This window comes from Talpa occidentalis, unplaced genomic scaffold (assembly GCF_014898055.3).
Source record: "Talpa occidentalis isolate TD23 unplaced genomic scaffold, MPIMG_talOcc4v2.1 talOcc4.10, whole genome shotgun sequence".
Classification (NCBI taxonomy): Eukaryota; Metazoa; Chordata; class Mammalia; order Eulipotyphla; family Talpidae; genus Talpa; species Talpa occidentalis.
Genome location: NW_023600993.1, coordinates 85,739,314 through 85,759,691, shown reverse-complemented (window position 1 = coordinate 85,759,691; position 20,378 = coordinate 85,739,314). Strand labels below are relative to the sequence as shown.

Genomic DNA, 20,378 nt, shown 5'->3' with positions numbered 1-20,378 from the left:
TTAATGTGAATCATTTCAATCTTATCTTTCCATTTATTTTCTTTTAAAAAGATTTATTTATGCATACAAGAGCTGGGGTACAGGCCAGAGATGCAGGGGTGGGAGGTGGGTGAGAGGATCCACCAGAGACAAAGTGGGGAGCAGAACAGGAAGACTGACTGAAATACCCTGCTGAGGGGAGCAGCGGACAAGATAGGAGAGGTCTGCCTCGCCATGTGGGTTGCTCCCTGGCCAGCTAGGGATGGAACTCATGCTGCTGAGGTTGTAGATTGCTTCATAGTGCGGTGCTTTAACCCCTTGCACCAGCAGGGAGGCCCCCTTTCCATTTATTTAGTAAGTTTTAATTAAAAAACCTCTGTATTCCGGAGGAGGGTCCCACATGGCGCGCAGACCTCTCCTGCGGCCCGCTGCTCCCCTCAGCAGTGTACTTCGGTCCTTCTGCCTGCTCTGCTCCCCGCTCTGGCTCTGGTGAATTCTCTCACCCTCCCGTGCTTCTGACTGTACCCAGTGCATGTATAAACAAAACAAACAAACAAACAAACAAATAAATAAAATAAAACATGCCTCTAAAAAAAAAAAAAAAAAAAAAAAAAAAAAAACCTCTGTATTATCTCTGTATCATGCCAACTATTATGGGTTGATTGGGTCCCCCAAAAAGATACATTAAAGTCCCAACCCCCAGTACTACAGAATGTGACTTTTTAGGAAATGGGTCACTGCTGATGTAATTAGTTAAGATGTGGTCACACTGGAGTAGGATAGGTCCTTAATCCAACATGAATGACATAGTTTTAAGAAGAGGGAAATTTAGACAGACACAGTGTGGACAATGTCATGTGACAACAGAGAGATTAGGAGGAATTCAGCTGCAAACTAAGAAATACCAAGAATTGATGGACACTATGAAGAAGGAAGGATGAATTGTACCCAAAATCTTAGAGAAGACATAACTCTACTGCCACCGTAAATTCAGTTTCTAGCCTAAGAACTGTAAGAATAAATTTTTTTGTTGTGTTAAGTCACCAATTTATGGTAATTTGTTACTGCAACCCTTGAAAAATAATATACCACCTTTTCCATGAAGTCTTCCTTGACTGTCCCAGTGGAAATGGTATCTCTCTTATGAATTCTCATAGCATTTACTGTCTCATTTTAAAATATTTACATTCCCCCTCCTTTTCATTTATGTTCCTATCCCTTCCCCAGATGAATGTCATCAACTGTACACATCCCTCAACATATACTATCATAATCAGATTTCTCTCCTGAGTGAGCCATATTCATATATACCGAAGAATTGAACACAGCCTACAGTAACTATTTCTTATTTTACTTACTTACACTAGTCATTTTGAATTTACTTACGCTAGTTATTGAGACATGTTTCCTATAGATATGTGCATGTATATATATGCATATGCTGTTGATAGTATCCATAATGGGGAAAAAATGTCTATTTAATAAATCTATTATTTAGGGCCTCCCTGGTGGCGCAGCGATTGAGCGCTGGGTTGCGATGCTGCCCGCGGCCTCTGCAGCGCCAGTTCGATCCCCGGCTGCTCCCCAGCCACCGGAGGAGAGTCCCACATGGCGTGCAGACAGACCTCCCCTCAGCAGTGTACTTCGGTCCTTCTGCCTGCTCTGCTCCCCGCTCTGGCTCTGGTGAATTCTCCCACCCTCCCGCGCTTCTGACTGTACCCAGTGCTTGTATAAACAAAACAAACAAATAAAACATGCCTCTATTAAAAAAAATCATAACAACTTCCAAGTGTGTAGTACAGTATTGTTAACTTTAGTCACCCTGCTGTATATTACATTGTCAGAATTTTTTCATACTATAAATGGACGTTTATACCCTTTTTACGAACATTTCCCCCACTCCCTACGCCCTGGCTATTACCATTCTACTCTGTTACCAGGAGTTCAGTTTTTTAACTGAAATAGTTAATACTATGTCATTAATATCCTAATTGACATAAAATAAAAAATTCTTCCTTCACGTATTGTAGAAGATGTGATTCTGGCTTTTTAGGGTTTGTATGTAAAATGCAGCTTATCGGGAGCCTTAGTTCTCATTCCACATTGCAAGATGGTGGCTACTAAAGAGAAGAAACCTGAAGTTAAGAAGGTTGATGCTGGTGGCAAGGTTAAGAAGGCCAAAGTCAAGATTCCTAAGAAGAGGAAGCCCCATTGCAGTGGAAACCCAATCCCAGTGAGAGGAACTGGCAGATATTCCAGATCTGCCAAGTATTCCAGAAAGGCCATGTATAAGGGGAAATACTCAGCAGCTAAATCCAGGATTGAAAAAAAAAAAGAAGGTTCTTACCACTGTGACAAAACCAGTTGGTGGTGACAAGAATGGCAGTACCCAAGTAGTTAAACTTTGCAAAATACCTAGATATTATCCTACTGAAAATATACCTTGAAAGCTGTTGAGCCACAGCAAAAAAAAAAAAACCCTCCAGTTGGCATGTGAGGAAACTGCAAGGCAGCATCAGTCCTGGCACCCTTCTGATCATTCTAACAGAAGGAAGAGGCTGGTTTCTCTGAAGCAGCTAGGCACTAGCTTGCTTCTTGTGAATGAACCTCTGGCCCTCGACTAAGTTCGCCTGAGTAGGACACACCAGAAATTTGTCATTGCCATCTCCACCAAAATTGGTATCAGAGGTATGACAATCCCCAAAATCTCACTGACGTTTACTTCAGGAAGCCACTTCGTAAGCGCTGACATGAGGAGGTGAAATCTTCAGCACAGAGGAGAAATAGGAGATTACAGAGTAGCACAAGGTTGATTAGAAAGCTGTGGACCACAAATTCCACCAAAAATCAAAGCTGTGTCTCTACTCCAGGGCTATCTCTGCTCTGGGGAATTTACCCTCACAAATTGATGTTCTAAATTTCCTACAAAGAATCTAATAAAGTAATCCATTTTAATTAAAAAATGAAATAAAATGTAGCTTAACAAATTCTAGGGCTGTGTCACTCCCTCCAACAAAGTCATTTGTGTACACACATATACTACTACTCATTTATTAATTTATCAAATGTTTATTGAGCATCTAGGCAGCCACCTTGAGTCCTTTTTACAATAAGGTGAGGTATAAAAAGTTTAAATTTTGAAAATAAATTAATGTGTCAGACAACACAATAGGTTGGGATTTGAGGGAGGGAGGGAGAGGCAACAGACACAGATCAGCCCTCAAGAAGCACCCAATCTAGTAAGGAGAAAGAAAGCAAATGAGCTCCATATCTCTCCTTTCTTCCCATGTTGTCCTATACTTCACAACCATGCTTACTTTCCTAGTGTGCAGCTTTCATTTTGTCACCAGGTAGCTAAAAACTTTTGATGAGTCCCCATTATTTTGTTAATCAAGTCTAAATTTCCCAAACTGGAAGTGAAAAGTCATTCATGATTAGGTGGTATATAGTATGCAGAGACTAAGAACACAGGCTTTTTTTTTTTAATTAAACTTTAATTTTCTTACATCCTTGTTCATTTTTTGTACAGTATTTGATTTCTCCCCTCAGGTGTAGTCCTAGTAAATCTACCACCACATCACAGATGAACCCTCACCATGGTCCCTTGTGCTCTTCCCTCCGGTTTTGATCCTTCTCCCCCTCGTCCCACCTGCTCTATGCCTCACATCTACAGCTGCCTGGAAATTTTCCTTTTTGTGTGTGTGACTCTTAGAACACTGGTTTTGGAATTAGACTTCCTATACTCTAATTCTTTCTCCATCAAGTGTTAGCTCTATTCCTTTTTGTTTATGTATGAAAAGGGATTTAAAAAAATAATGGTTACCTCATAGGGGTTGTTTTGAAAATTAAATGAAGTACTACTTATAAAATTATCTAGCACATTGTCTACCAAACAGTATGCATGCAAAAAATGTAAGCTACTACTATTATTATTTACGTTATTGTTCACTCTCCATTTCCAGCCTTAACTCTAATGACAGCCCTGGAATAATCCTGTTCTCCAGCCAAGTGAGACTCTTTACTTTTCTTAAACACCCATCATGCTACACTCATACTTTCACTCAGCCCGAAAAATAGTCTTATCTCCAAGTAGTAAGATCCTAACCACTCTTGGCAGTCTCGCTCAAAGGCCACCTCTTTCAGGTACCATTTGCTGATATCCTAGCTCCATTAAACATTAAATACACCCCAAAGGCCACTTAAAACCTGGCAAGATTCATCTTTGAATCCTGCAAAATGCACCGATGTATGCAACAGGACTCAATAAATGTTTGACAAATGAATGAATTCCTGTATTTCTTCTCTCTCATCCAAATAACTGCTCTCTTTAGAAAGTAGATCTACGGGGCCTCCCTAGTGGCACAAGGGGTTAAGCACCACATGGTGAAGCAATCCATAGCCTCTGCAGCTTGAGTTCAATCCCCGGCCCACCAGGGAGAAACCTACATGGCGAGGCAGGCCTCTCCTGTCTCGCCTGCTGCTCCCTCAGCAGCATATTTCAGTCCATCTGCCTGTTCTGTTCCCCGCTCTGTCTCTGGTGGATCCTCCTCCACTCCCACTCCCCTACATCTCTGGCCTGTGCCCCAGCCAGTCTTCTTTTCTATCATCAATGTGGTAATTTCTTTTCTTTTCTTTTTTTTTAAAAAGATTTATTTATTTATACAAGCACTGGGTACAGTGAGAAGCGCGGGAGGGTGAGAGAATTCACGAGAATCAGAGCAGAGAGCAGAGCAGGCAGACTGATGAAGTACACTGCTGAGGGTAGCAGCGGGTGGCAGGAGAGGTCTGCGCACCAGGTGGGACTCTCACCCGTGGCCAGGGATCGAACCGGTGCTGCAGAGGCTGCAGGCAGCTTCACAACCCAGCGCTCAACTGCTGCGCCACCGGGGAGGCCCACCAATGTGGTAATATCTAATGTTGGAGCACACAGATGCCTAAATATTTGGTGAACTGCATAAATTTCATCTTCTTTTTTCATTCAATTATAATTTTATTCATTATGATTAAATATGACACAGCCTTAAAAATAAGAGTTTAGTTTTTATTTTCCCACAAACTCATCTATTATCTTGACCTATCGCAATATGTCATTTATTGGTTTAGGAGAGAAAATATTTAAAACCTCAGTAAAGTAAGAACCAGAAAATCAAATGCATACAGGGTAATAAAAATAAATGAGCAAAACAAAAGAGTAATAGGGACTACAGAGAAATAGGAAATACATATCCCACCAGCTTTTACTGTATTGCTATGAGAGAATAAGGGCCTGATCTTACAGATTTTCCAAGTTTCAAGATAAGTCAGAAATTGTGTAAATTTTTCAGATATTAATAATATTTTGAGTGAACCAAAGAAAATAAGTCTGCAGGTCAAATCACAGGTTGTGGTTTGCCTCCTCTCTAAGAGAAGTTCTCTGTATAGGCAGTGATGGGGTTGGAGGAATTCCATGCCAGTCATCAGTCAAAGGGAGCAGACATAATTCAGCAACAACTTGGAAGCAACTCCTGTAACACTTAGCACAACCATTCTTTTTTTTTTTTAAAGATTTGTTTATTTATTTATTTATACAAGCACTGGGTACAGTCAGAAGCGCGGGAGGGAGAGAATATTCACCAGAGCCAGAGCGGGGAGCAGAGCAGGCAGAAGGACCAAAAAGTACACTGCTGAGGGGAGCAGCGGGCGGCAGGAGAGGTCTGTGGGACCCTCCTCCAGTGGCCGGGGAGCAGCCAGGGATGGAACCAGCGGTGCAGATGCTGCGGGCAGCTTCCCAACCCAGCGCTCAAACGCTGTGCCCCCAGGGAGGCCCACAGCCATTCTCTTTTGACCTGAAACCAAATCATTCTACAACTGCATTGAGTATATGAAGCCTCTATATTCTGTATTCCGTATGGGAATCAGAAATGAATACTGCTAAATAACAGCTAATGTTACTGAGCACTTTCTGTATGCCACACTATCCTACACATGTTACATGAATTAACTTATTTTATCTCCACAACAATCCTATTAGATAAATACTATAATCCTTATTTCAGAGCTGAGGAAACTGAGGTACAAAGAGGTCATATAACTTTCCAAGGTCATATTTAGCAAAAAGAAGAGTTGTAATTAAACAGACATCACCAAAAAGAACTCACTATTTGAAAACAAGAGCCATTTAATAAATGATGTTGGGACAATTATACATAGGGAAAAAATTAACTAGACATACCACACATAAAAGTCAATTCCAGAAGAATTAGAGAAATCTAAATATCAAAGGCAAAATAGAAGAGATTCAAGAAGATAACAAATAATTTCAAAATCTTAGGGAAGAAAAACAATAATAAACTTGATTTTGCCAAAATTCAGACTTTTTTTTTCCAAAAGACAACTTTAAGAGATTAAAAGATAAACCGGGAAATGACATCTGTAATACATATAACAAACAAAGGACTAATAATCAGAATGCATAAAGAAATCTTTGAAAAGCCCCAGTATGGTATAAGCTATGAAAACCTAGTACAACTATAGCTGCCACACAGACCCCAGAACAGTATATGCTGGCATCACTGACCAATATAAAATATTCAGGGGTATGTGTCATGCTGCAGGTAAACAAAGCATGGGGGACATAGCCATAAGGTCAGAGTCAAGATCGTTATTCTCCATCAATCAGGAATCAGAGGTTGGCAAACATCTTTATAAAGGGCCAGACAGTACATATTTTCAGTTTTGTGAGATATATACTATAGTCTGTCAGAGCTACTTAACTCTGCCACTGGTCGTGATAAAAGCAGCCAAAGACGGAAATGTAAATGAAAGTGCCTAAGTTACAGTAACACAACAGGTGGTGGGCCAATTTTGCTCTATGGGCCATAGTTTGCCCACCCCTGACCTAAATAGAATAATCCTACATTCTAGGAATATAATTTCTTAGTCTCTCCCTGGCTTTTATGTCTGCAGACACACCTTAAGCAAAAACTATACCACACCTGACATCTTTGCAATGGTTTCCAAAAATCGATTACTTTACCAAAAACATCTTCTCCCTTATTATGTGACAATTTTCATCTCACTTTCCTCTCACCCTCTTTGACAATCATCAACCCAAACTAGAAATCTTAAAAATTCCATTTCTCTCTCACCACTCACAATGTCATTGCCAATACCTGAAAATTCTAACTGTTCAATGCTCACAGCCTCTGCCTTATTTTCAGGCCCTCATTTCTTCTCTGCTCTCCAGTACACCCTCCTTCCAAAGAACATTATTTATCTCCTTGAAATTAAACTTCACCATGCTCTTCCCATCTCGAAAACCCCAAACGCCCTAGTAAGGTCCTTCACAACCAAGTTCCAAGCACCCTTCCCAGTCTCATCTCTGATCACTTTCATACACATATATGCTATGCTATGCTCTAGCCACATTTAATTACATTTCCTGAAAATGCACACCTTTACATGGAAAGTTCTATTTTTCAGCTCTCCATCTGGCAAACTCCCCAACCTTTCAGGACACATCTCAAATGTCGCCCCTTCACAAAACTTTCCCTGTTTCCTAGAGCAGACATACCCACTTCTGTGCCCTTACAATCTGTGACAACTGTCCTTTGGCATTTACCATCCTGAACTATCATTGCTACAAGTAAACGTCTCTCATGGAACTGAATATATAAAGTGAAAAGATTCTGCCTTAAAGAACTGTCAATCCCAGAGCCCTGCATAATGCTTAGCATGCACTGGATGTCTCACAGAAGAGTAAATGTCTGTTGAATAGAAGACCAGCTTGGTGACAGGAGCAGGGTTTATTAACCTGGTGTTTATAAATGAGCGTTCAGAGAAATAGAATTCAGGGGTTTCAATAACTTCTAAGTTACCATCTGAAGAAAAGTTTTTGAAGAAAGTTACCATTTTCTTCATACATGAATGTAAGCAACAAACCATTCCAGTTTAGCAGTATTTATAACTGTTTCAGTATAGTAATCACGGGTATCTTTATATCATACTATATAGTCTTATACCTATTTAAAATGTTATGCTCAATCATGTCTTTAAAATGAGAATTATCAGACTCATCACTAAATCTAAACATGCTGATAGAGAAGTATATCCATATTACTATAACACAATTTGTATATTTGGTAACTGTATTCCAATATAAGCGGTTCTCTTTGTAATCAAAAATATTTTGTTTTATGCAACTAAAAATATTCTGAAAGGGATCCATAAGCTTCAACAGATGCTAAAGGGTTGCATGGCACAGTCAATGTTAGGTCTTCTGCATTAGAAAGACCCAGAACAAATGAATTGTGTTGTTATATATACAGGTAGTACTGAAAATCTTATTGCTATGAATATCCTAACAACCTTTTTGTTGAAAGTCTTTTGATTATGTGAGTCCGGGAAATATTATATCATGACTGATTTGCATAGTTTCCCTCAGACCTCTTCCATAGTCCATGCGAACTTTGAACTTTTTCTACCATAATCAAACTTCAATTAAAATTTGATCATGAGCAAGACACTGGGTCTCTCCCATCGTTCACTTGTCTTTGAAGGCTTTTTGTTTCTTTGCTGTAAGTACCTAGAAGTGAAGGAACAGCTCTTAAAACTCTAGAAAGACAGACGTCAAAAGAGTGCTGAAGATAATCTCTTTGCACAAATGGTGGTGGATTAGAAAATATCCAGTAGCTGGTTACCTATATATTTTGTATCCTCCCCCCCATAACTTAATAATTCTTTGATCTATGCTGCCTTGCTTGACTTCTTAACACCTTCCCCCCACCCATAGTAAACTCCTCTAAGACAATGTGTTGAAGAGGGAGCAGATACTGAGTTTCAGTATCCCACTTTCGCTAACTTGTAAGATCTACTTGTAAGAGAAGTCTACTTCACTTAGGTCTCAACTAAAATCACTACATGATCTGAAATTGTTACTTCATCCGTAGGCCCTTACAGTTTTTACGTTCATTCCTTCATTCTCAGTGGCTTCTATAAAGCCTTCCTGACGACCTCCCCAGGTGACCCGGGCCTTAAAACAGTGGGCAGTCCCCTTCCTGGGAAGACACCTTGGGTCACCGCCCACAAACAGCCCGGTCCCTCCTTTTAAAGACACACACAAACTCCCTAAGTTGATAGAAGCTCTCTATTCTTGCCAACCAGTTCCATTCTCTGCACCCCTTTGGCCAACGACCTCTTGCATCTAAACCTCAGTCCTTCTCTTCCTCATGAGAGCCTTTCTTTTTCCCTATCGCTCTCCCGAATAGGGAGTGGAGAATCCCGGAGGCAAATAAGTCTTCAGTCCTTTGGGAGTTCTACGGACTTGCAATTCAGTCCCCAGACTTCGAGGGCTGCCCCCATCTGACACTGGCATCTGTATCCAAAGCGCCAGCGTTTCTGATGAACCCCCTTCCCACTCGACAGCCTCAAAGAACTGTCCCGGGCCCTGACAGCCAGAGCTCGGCCCCCCACGCCCTTCGGATCCTACCTACCCTGGGGTCCTGAATAACTCCCATTACCTAAGCCGACACCAGGTGCTGCCCCCCCGCCTCCGCCCCACGGACCCCTACCCGGGTTCCGTTTGGATCCAGTGTCCCTTCACGGCGACCCTGGCAACGACCCCCCGTCCGGTTCCCTCCAGCTCCTGGGGTCCAAGAGCGCCACCCCGAGCAGACCCCTGCCGGCCAGGCACTCCCTGAGCTCCCCAGACCCCGCGACCCGCACCCTCCCCAACCCCAGCCGGCCCCCGCTCCCTCCAGCGCCCCGCCCGCAGTCACGGGGCCCGCTCCCCAACATGGCGACGGGGACACGAGCGCGGCAGGCGGGCGGGGCGGCTCCGGGCCGGGCCAGCACTAAGGCCGTGCTCCACGGTCGGCCGGCGCCATTTTCCCGCGCCGGGCCCGGGCGGCGCCTGCTTCCCCTGGAGCTGGCCGGGCCAGGACCTCGGACGCCAGGCCGGCCCACCCCTTACGGGCCCGCGTCGCCGTCACCTCACCTGAGCGCGGCCCCAGCCCTCCCGGGCGGGCCCCGGAACACCGGCCCGGGCCGTGCGTGCCCGCGGCCCTCCGTGTGTCCCTCTGTCCGTCCCTGCTTGCGCCCGTCTTTCCGGCCGTCGGCGCCCGGCTGCCCGCAGCCCGACCCGGCAGGGCCTGTGGGAGCCGGTGGGGAGGGGGATGGGCCGGACCGGGCCGGGGAGGGAGGGGGAGGGAGGGAGAGAAGGAGGGAGCGCGGAGGGGGCGGGGCGGGATGGGGGCGGGGCTTGGTCACGTGACCAAACGTCCCCGGGAGCGCGAGGCGGAGCGCGCGCCTCGCTAGGGTGCAAGAGCGCTCAGAACCCGGATCCAAAGGCTCTGTGCTCCTACTCGCTCCGTGAAACCGTGGTCCAACTCTGTAGGCGTCCCTTTGGGTGTGTCCTTGGGCAGGATACTCTTTAAGTTTCAGTTTATGCATTTGAAATATGGGGATAATAGTAGCGCTTGCAAAGAGGGAGTGAGGCAAGGTACGGGCAGCACTCAGTACAGTGCCTGACACTTAGTGTCTCATGATTTCAATGGTGATGAAGACAACAGCCTTTTAAATTTGCCAATAAGTCCTTCTCTACTTTCCCCCATCACCATCATCACCACAGCAAGTTCAGTAATAATTCTTGCATATGACCCCTTCCCTCTGCTCAAATCTAAGGAGGCCATTCTCCTTAGCACTGGGCTTGATGTGTATCATACAAACCTGGATTCAGCTCCACCTTTCACTCTTGATAACTATGATTTTTTTCTTTTTTCTTTTTTTTTTTGCCTCTGAATTTTAGCTTTCTCATTTGTAAATGGTACTTAAGAGACTGTTTAAGAGCATCACAGAAGAGAGAAGATTAGTAGGTACATTGTAAACTGCATAGCTCAGGCATATTGGTCATACATTTAAGAAAAGGAGTCTGGAGTGCTCTGATTGCACAAATATTTATTGAGCACAGTTTGTCTGGACTAGTGCAGTAGGCATCCCTGACTTTTCCACATCCTTCCTGGTTCCCCTCCAATCTATTCTTCATTCTGCTATCAGGCTAATATTTCTAAGTCAGAAATCTGATCATGTCCCTCCCCTGTTAAAAATTATTTGATCTTGAGATAAGTGCTAAATAAAGGACTGTTCCCCTTCTACATCGCCAGACTTAATCTCAGGGCCCCCTTCCTCTCTCTAAGCCGCAGCTACAACGACCTTCTTCACAGTGTGCTTCCTCCCTTGTCAGAATCCTTGCACAGAATGCTGATCCCTCCAGCTGAAATGCTCTCCTCCCTTAGGTTACTCATTAGCCTTCAGATCCCAGCCTAAATATCGCTACTCTGAAGACCTCTTCCCTGACCATTTCTCTGATAGGTTTTCCAACTTGTCCTCAATAGGATGTACTAGGTTGTTTATTCGCTGTCTTCACTACTAGACTGTGCATTCCATATGGAGGGACACTTTATCCATCTTACGGTGGTTTCCTCAGCACTGTAACTGGTACAAAGGAAGTGCTCAATAAATGTGTGTGAATCTTGGGCTCTGTGCTAAGGACTGGGCCCCAAAGGCAAGAAAAATAGAGATAATGTATTTGGGCACAAGGAGGGAGTTCAACCCTTTGAGCCTATGAAACTACCATGGAAAAGATTTACAAAACACCTGGAGGAAATTTTTTAATCTTTTCTTTTAACTTTTAAAAAGTGAAGTGGGGCTGCCTGGTGGCGCAGCAGTTGAGCACTGGGTTGTAAAGCTGCCCACAGCCTCTGCAGCTCCGGTTCCCGATCCCTGCCCACCGGGCGATGGTCCCACATGGCATGCAGACCTGCTGCTTCCCTCAGCAGTGTACTTCGTCAGTCTGCCTGTTCTGGTCTCCGCTCTGGCTCTGGTGAATTCTCTCACCCTCCCGTGCTTCTGACTGTACCCAGTGCTTATATAAATCAATCAATCAATCTTTAAAAATAAATAAATAAAAAGTGAGGTATAATTTTCATACAGCAAAATGCAAACATCTTAAGGTTATACCTAGTAAATTTATGATCCTGTATTACTGCCACCCAAAAAGTTACTAAATAATCAACCCAGAAATTTCCCTTTCGTCCCTTCCTAGGGTAGGTGCCCTCCAGTGGATACATGCTCTTCCCTTCCACCCTTCCCAGAGAGAACCACTATACTGACTTGTAGCACTATAGATCAACTTGGAGAATCTTGAACTTCATATCAGCATATAAGCATGCCCCCATTTTCCCAATTTTAAATAGCATTTTTGTTGTTGAGTTTCTCGAATCTTTCACAGCTTTCTTAGGTCTAGACGTTTTTATGAGACTTGGAGGTATGTGGTGGGTATAGTAACTTTTTTGAGATAAGTGCTAAATAAAGGACTGTTCCCCTTCTACATCGCCAGACTTAATCTCAGGGCCCCCTTCCTCTCTCTAGGCCGCAACTACAACGATCTTCTTCACAGTGTGCTTCCTCCCTTGTCAGAATCCTTGCACAGAATGCTGATCCCTCCAGCTGAAATGCTCTTCTCCCTTAGATTACTCATTAGCCTTCAGATCCCAGCCTAAACATCGCTACCCTGAAGACCTCTTCCCTGACCATTTCTCTGATAGGTTTTCCAACTTGTCCTCAATAGGATGTACTAGGTTGTTTATTCGCTGTCTTCACTACTAGACTGTGCATTCCATATGGAGGGACACTTTATCCATCTTACAGTGGTTTCCTCAGCACTGTAACTGGTACAAAGGAAGTGCTCAATAAATGTGTGTGAATCTTAAATTTTAAATAGCATTTTTGTTGTTGAGTTTCTAGAATCTTTCACAGCTTTCTTAGGTCTAGAAGTTTTTATGAGACTTGGAGGTGTGTGGTTATCCTCTCAGCCTCTATACTGCTTCTGACAGGACTCTTGTCTCTGCAGGACAAAATAACTAAACAGGTTTTTTCATTCAGTCTTTAAATTGTTTACCTAATCAAGTAATTCACTAATTGTATCATTATCCAAAGAGTCACTGTTTGGCTTGTCAGCTCTCCAGGCTAAGGCAAAAGAAGTTCAAGATTCCCCAAGTTGATCTATAATGCTACAAGTCAGGTTCTCTCTGGGAGGGGTGGAAGGAAAGAGCATGTAACTACTGGAGGGGATGTACCCTAGAAAGGGACAAAAGGAAAACTTCTGGGTTGATAGTTTAGTAATCAACCCTCCCTGGTGGTGCAAGGGGTTAAGACTATAAAGCTATCTGCAGCCACTGCAGCATGAGTTCCATCCCCGACCAGGGAGGTGACCCACATGGCGCAGACCTCTCCTGACATGTGTGGGGATCCCCTCAGCAGTGTATTTCAGTCAATCAGCCTGTTCTACTTCCTACTCTGTCTCTGGTGAATCCTCTCACCTCTCCCACCTCTGGCCTGTACCCCAGTTATTGTATGCATAAATAAATCAATCTTTGGAAAAAAAATAACAAAATAAAAAATTGGGCAAATGACTTGAACAGACATCTCCAAATATATTCAACATCACTGATCATTAAGGCAATGCAAGCAAAACCACAATGAAACCACTTCACACCCACTAGGAGGGGTAGTAATGAAACAAACCAACCAAAACTCAATGTTAGTGAGGATATAGAAGAATCAGAACCCCTAATCATTGTTGGTGGCAGTATAAATGATGCAGCAACAATGGAAAACATTTTTATGGTTCCTCAAAAAGTTACACATAAAATTACCATGTGATCCAGCTATTCAAGTTCTGGATATTCACCCCAAAAATCAGAAGCAGGGACATGAACAGATATTCATACAACCATGATCATAGCAGCATTATTGACCATTATTTGCATATACATATAATGGAATCTTAATCAGTCTTTTTTTTTATTATTTTTATTTTTTTTTTATTTATACAAGCACTGGGTACAGTCAGAAGCGCAGGAATGTGAGAGAATTCACCAGAACCAGAGCAGGGAGCAGAGCAGGCAGAAGGACCGAAGTACACTGCTGAGGGGAGCAGCGGGCGGCAGGAGAGGTCTGCGCGCCATGTGGGACCCTCCTCTGGTGGCCGGGGAGCAGCTGGGGATTGAACCGGCGCTGCAGAGGCTGCAGGCAGCTTCGCAACCCAGCGCTCAACCACTGTGCCACCGGGAGGCCCATTAATCAGTCTTTAAAAGGAACTAAATTTTTACGCATGCTACAGTGTGGATGAAACTTGATACATTATGCTAAATGCAGTAAGTCAGTCACTAAAGGACAACTATTTTATGATTCCTCTTAGATGGGCTTTCTAGAACAATGTTTAAAAATTAATTTTCTGACACATTTTTACTGAGGTAACATTGGTTTACAACACTATGTGATTTAGGGGTTCACAACTATTCATCTGTGTGTTACTATACCCACCACCAAAGCACCCCATAATCTTCCACCACAAACTATTGGGTCTTCTTCCATCTTTGTTTCCTATCCTAGTAGCTTCAATTCTGCAGTTCTGTTTCCAGAGTTTTTTTTTTTTTAAGATTTATTTATTTATGTGCACAAGAACTAGGATTCAGGCCAGAGGTCTGGGGGTGGGGGAGAGGATTAACCAGAGACAGAGTGGGGAACAAAACAGGCAGAGTGACTGAAATACACTGTAGAGAGGAGCAGCAGGCAAGTCAGGAGAGGTCTGCTGCGTTGTGTGGGTAACTCCCTGGCTGGGGATCGAACTTGTGATGCAGCTGTTGTGGATAGCTTCACAGGTTGCATCTTAACCCCTTGCACCACCAGGGAAGCTCCTCCACAGTTTGTTTTGGTTTAGTTTTGTCTGTTCCTTTGTTTTGTTTCTTTACATTCCAATTATGTGTGAAACTTGATACATTATGCTACCTTATCATCTGGGATCTGTCTTTCTCCTTCTGAGTTATTTTACTTAGCTTGATTCCCTCCAGTTCGATCCATAAATTCACCTGAGTAGTATTCCATTGTGCATATAGACCACATCTTCTGTATCCATTCAGCTGTTGTCGGGCACTTAGGCTGTTTCCATAATTTGGTTATCGTAAGCAATGCTGCAAGAGCAGTCAAATTCTTAAGAGACATAAATAGAATAGGGATTGCCAAGGCTGGCGGGAGGGAGGAATGGAAACTTGCTGTTTAATTGGTACATTTTCAACTGGGATAGATGAAAAGTTCTGGAGTCTGTAGTGATAGTTGCACAACAATGTGAATATACTTAATACCACAGAATTATATGCTTAAAAATGGGAAAATGGGGTCTCCCTGGTGGCACAGGGGTTAAAGTCTCAGCTCTATCAAGCTATTACCAGCCACTGTGGCACGAGTTCACCTCCTCCCGGGAGCTAACCCACATGGCGCAGTAGACCTCTCCTGTCTTGCCTGCTACTCCTCTCAACAGTGTTGCTCAGATCTGCCTGTCCTCCTTCCCACTCTGACTCCAGTGAATCCTCTCACCCCCTGCACCTCTGGCCTATGTCCCAGTTCTTGTATGCATAAATAAATAAATAAATAAATAAATAAAATGTTTTTAAAAAATGGGAAAATGTATGTTACATGCATTTTTACCACCAGAATCTGAGCACTGTCTTCATTTTTTCCCCCACATTATTATCCACGTTCTTAAACCTACAGTCATGGGTTTTCCAGGGATTAACAAGCATGCAGGGAGCTAGGAGACACAGGTCCACCTGGGCAGCGACACATCTGTAGGTGAAAATCGCAGAAGCTTAGGTAACACATATTTTTTATCCACAGGAAGGCAGCAAAGGAATGAAACATCATGAACTGGCACTAAGTATAGCACAGTAATTAAGGTTTGGGTTCTGAAGCCAAAATATCCAAGCTCTGGGCCTCCCCGGTGGTGCAGCGGTTGAGTGCTGGGTTGCAAAGCTGCCTGCAGCCTCTGCAGCGCCGGTTCGATCCCCGGCTGCTCCCCGGCCACCAAGGAGGGTCCCACATGGTGCACAGACCTCTCCTGCCGCCCGCTGCTCCCCTCAGCAGTGTACTTTGGTCCTTCTGCCTGCTCTGCTCCCCGCCCTTGCTCGGTGAATTCTCTCACCCTCCTGCGCTTCTGACTATACCCAGTGCTTGTATAAATAATAAATAAATAAATCTTAAAAAAAAAAATCCAAGCTCTGATTCTAGCTCTGTGATTTACTAACTTTGTGACTCGGATGAGTCCTTGTTATACAGATGAGGAAACTGGGACCAATGAAGAAAATGATTTGAACATGGCCCTAAGTATTTTCACTTTTGTTTGTTTTTTAAATTCTCATGTAAATTGGTGTCCCCCAATGGACTATAAACTCCCCAAAGAAACTACTTTGGCAATATCACTACTTGTAACATGACTTAACTATTTTTGTGCTTCAGTTGCCTCCTCTGTGAATTGCAGATAAAAGGGCATCTTACGGATGATTCAGGGATTAAAAGAATTAGTAGATACACCATGTTTAAAAGAGAGCTAGTACTTCTGATGACCTCAACAAGCAGCAGACTTAAGAGACCTCTGAAGAAATTATCAGACTGTTTCACAGACTGTTCTGAACAAGAAAAGCAGTCTAAACCATCCAGGAGTGTTCTGGAGTTGGGAAAAGAAAAAGTAAAACAATTTTTCTTTGATATGAACAATTTCATTAACATTTACTGAACTTTTGCTTTCATGTATGTCCAAATGGATTTACAGTGATAAGATTGATGAATATTTAATCACGAATATTTAATCAGTGAATATTTAATCATGTCTTTGATAACAACATCAAACAGGGAAAATAAAAGAAACTTAAAAAAATAAAACAGGGGGCCTCCCTGGTGGCACAGGGGTTAAAGTCTCAGCGCTATCAAGTTACTGCCAGTCACTGCAGCATGAGTTCGATCCCCTGCCAGGGAGCTAACACACATGGTGCAGCAAACTTCTCCTGTCTCGCCCGCTGATACCCTCAGCAGAGTATTTCAGAGTGGGGAGCAAAACAGGCAGATTGACTGAAATACGATCTGTCTGTTCTGCTCCCCACTCTCTCTGGTGGATCCTCTCACCTCCCTCCACCTCTGTACCACTGGCCTACACCCCAGTTCTTGTATGCATAAATAAATAAAAATAAATATTAAATAAATAAATAAAATAAAATAGGGCCTCCCTGGTGGCACGGGTGTTAAGATTCAGTGCTATCACGCTATTGCAGCTGCAGCCTGAGTTCTATCCCCTGCCAGGGAGACAACCCACATATGGTGCAACAGACCTCTCCTGTCTTGCCGACTGCTCTCCTTAGAAGTGTATTTCAGTAGATCTGCCTGTTCTGCTCCCCATTCTGTCTCTGGTGAATCCTCTAACTCCCCCCACCCATGCACCTCTGGCCTAAACACCAGTGCTTCTATGCATAAATAAATCAGTAAAAATAAATAAATAAATAAATGATAAAACCACATAGAGAACATCAACATTTTACTGTCTATGAGGTTCATTATAATAGTGGCAAGTTTACGATAAGTTTACCACAAGTGACAAGTTTACCACATTTAGCTGGGCAAGTTGTGCTTTGCAGGAGAACATCACATCTAAGTGGGCAACATTTACTGGTAGACAATGTAATTTATAAATGTACTACAGTAATGTACCATTAGATGGCAGTAAAGTGCGCTGTTTAAAAAAGAAAAAATCCCAATTTTCAGAGAATACGTAATAAAGTACTTTGTATAAAGGCTTAATATGGGCAAGCAATAGCTTGCTTTTAGGGGGAAAAGATTGAAAAATAACAATAGAGTGATACTACACAATGGGAAAAAAATGGAAAACTTATCAAGAAGTCACAGAAAAGGGGGACGTATTCTTAGAACTTAAAACCCTGTTTTTAACAAAAATCTGAAATTTCAGTATTTTATTTAGAGCATGACATAAAGATGTAAAAATACACAAATTATAAGTGTAAAGTCTGATGAATTTCACAAATGAATGCATGTGTCGAACCAATACCCATATGAAAAAAAAGAACAGTATAAGCCCCACAAAGACCTCCAGTATTACCCACTTCTGAGGGTAAACAGTATCTTGACTTATTTAACTGCATAGATTAGATTTTCCTGGTATTAAACTTTTTTCTTTGAAGAATTATTCCTTTATTATAAGATTTTTATTTTACTTATTTTTGGGTAGAAGAACTGGGGTGTAGGCCAGAGGTGCAGGGGGTGAAAGGATTCACCAGAGACAGAGTGGGGAACAGAACAGTTGAATTGACTGAAATACACTGCTGAGGGGACCAGTGGACGAGACAGGAAAGGTCTGATGTGTCTTGTGGGTCAGCTCCCTGGCCAGGGATCGAACTCAGGCCTCTTTGCCATGGGAGGGTCATCTCCATGGTAGCACTGAGACTTAACCAGTAGGCCACTAGGGAGGCCCCCTGGTATTAAACTTTATATAAATGGACTCACATAGAATGTAATCTTGAGTTGGATTTTTTTTGCTCAATTTTATGTTTTTAATCTATATTGTTTCATATTTTTGTAGCTTATTTCTTTTCATTGCTGTATAACATTTCATTATTTTAATACATCAATTTGAATATATCTGCTATTAAGATACTGCTGATGACTACTATGCTTTAGACCTATTTTTATAGTATTACTATGAATGTTCTTTTTTTTCCCCCAAAGATTTATTTATGCATAGATGAACTGGAGTGCAGGCCAGTGATGTGGGTAAGGGGGTTGAAAGGATTCACCAGAGTCAGAGTGGGGAACAGAACAGGCAGGTTGACTGAAATACACTGCTGAGAGGAGCAGCGGGCAAGGCAGGGGAGGTCTGCTGCGCCATGTGGGTTGTTCCCTGCCCAGCCAGGGATTGAACTCGTGCTGCAGTGACTGGCAATAGCTTGATAGCGCTGTTTCTAACCCGTGTGCCACCTGGGAGGCCCCAATTCACTTATTTAAAGCACACAATTCAGTGGTTTTTGGTGTAGTCACAGATGGGGCAATTTTAGATATTGCCCCTCCTTGTCCTCTTTAGATATTGCCCTCCTTCCAGCCCCCTCTTCCCCTTCTCCCCTCTAGCCCACACGTTTAGGTTGTTTTCATTTTAGCTTTTGTGAGCAGTGCTGCTATGAACACTTACTTGAATAGTTTGAATTGCTGTTTCAGTTCTTTGGAGTATATAACTAGGAGTAAAATTGCTGGAGAATAGGTTAATTCTATGTTTATCTTGTTAAAGAAATACCAAATTGTTTTCCAACATGGTTGTACTATTTTACATTCCCACTAGCAATGTATGAGGGTTCCAGGGTCTCCACAGCCTTGCTAACACTTACTATTTCCTATGTAGAAGTGATTTTTAAAAAATTATTATTATAATAAGGGGAGGTGGGAATTGTATGGGGAATATAACCAAGATGAAAATGCATACACTGTGCAAAAATGAAAAATGATGTAAAAAATATATAAAATAAAATAAAAAAACAAAAAAAGGAAGAATGATGTGTGTATATATATATATATATAATTAAAAAATATTATTATTATAAACAACCTAAAGCACATGAAGTGGAATCTCATTGTGGTTTTGATCTGGACTTCCTTAGTTACCTGTGATATTAAGAATCTTATAAACTTACTGGTCATTTGTATATTTTCTGTAGAGAAATGTTTGCTCAAGTCTTTTGCCCATCTTTTAACTGGATTGTTGAACTGTAATTATTCTTTTTATATTTTGGGTACTAGAAACTAATCAGATATGTGATTGAAAATATTTTTCTCATTTTGGGGGTTATCTTTTCACTCTCTTGCTAGCATCCATTAGTGCACAAAAGTTTTTAATTTTGATGCCATTCAATTTTTGTTTTTTTCTTTTGTTACTTGTGTATTTGCTATAATATTTAAGAAAATATTGCCAAATGCAGTTTGTCAACCTCCTGCTCTATGAAGACTACACTGGTATTCTTCCACCTCCTAAAACATGACATATCCCTTCTCACCAATGGACCTTTGCACATATTGTTTCCTTTGCTTAAAATGACATCTCACATCCTTTTCTGTCAATCCTATTTATCCTCACCAAGGATGAGGATGGTGAGGATGAACTAGATTAACTTTTAAGTACATCCTTATAGCATTCCTCATAGAACTCATTGTGATGGTAATTTCTCAATTATCTGTGTTCTTGTTTAATGTTTGACTCTCACTGTAGACGATACATCCACAAAAAATGTGTACCTTGTTCAGTGCTGAATCTCCAATGCCTACAAAGTACCCGGAAATAATGGCTGGATACATGCACACCTGAGTGACAATCTATAAAAGGTACTTACCGCCTGATAATACTGATAATAAAGTACGCTGATAATCCAGTGTACTTTATAATAAATAGTTCATCTAGTATATGTACAAGTTGTTGAGAACATAGATTAAGAGTTGGACATTCTTGGATTTAGTTCCAATTCTTCCATTTAATACATAAG

The 20,378-nt window shown here is 42.2% G+C and overlaps 1 protein-coding gene and 1 pseudogene across 9 annotated transcripts in view; one reads left to right on the top strand and one right to left on the bottom strand.

Annotated features, from left to right (window-relative positions):
* Positions 1-10,122, bottom strand: part of NCOA6 (nuclear receptor coactivator 6) — a 79,523-nt gene extending 69,401 nt beyond the window's left edge. For 6 of the 9 annotated variants that reach the window (XM_037496530.2, XM_054696956.1, XM_054696944.1 and 3 more), the window contains exon 1: positions 8,326-9,376. The gene's annotated coding sequence lies outside the window, so the exon portion shown is untranslated. Of the gene's footprint in view, positions 1-8,325; positions 9,377-9,952 lie in introns of those variants that run through there. The other 3 variants (XM_054696940.1, XM_037496521.2, XM_054696961.1) reach the window with 3 other exon arrangements.
* On the top strand, positions 2,090-2,896 carry LOC119237656 (60S ribosomal protein L6-like; annotated as a pseudogene).
* Positions 10,123-20,378: the final 10,256 nt, after the last annotated feature.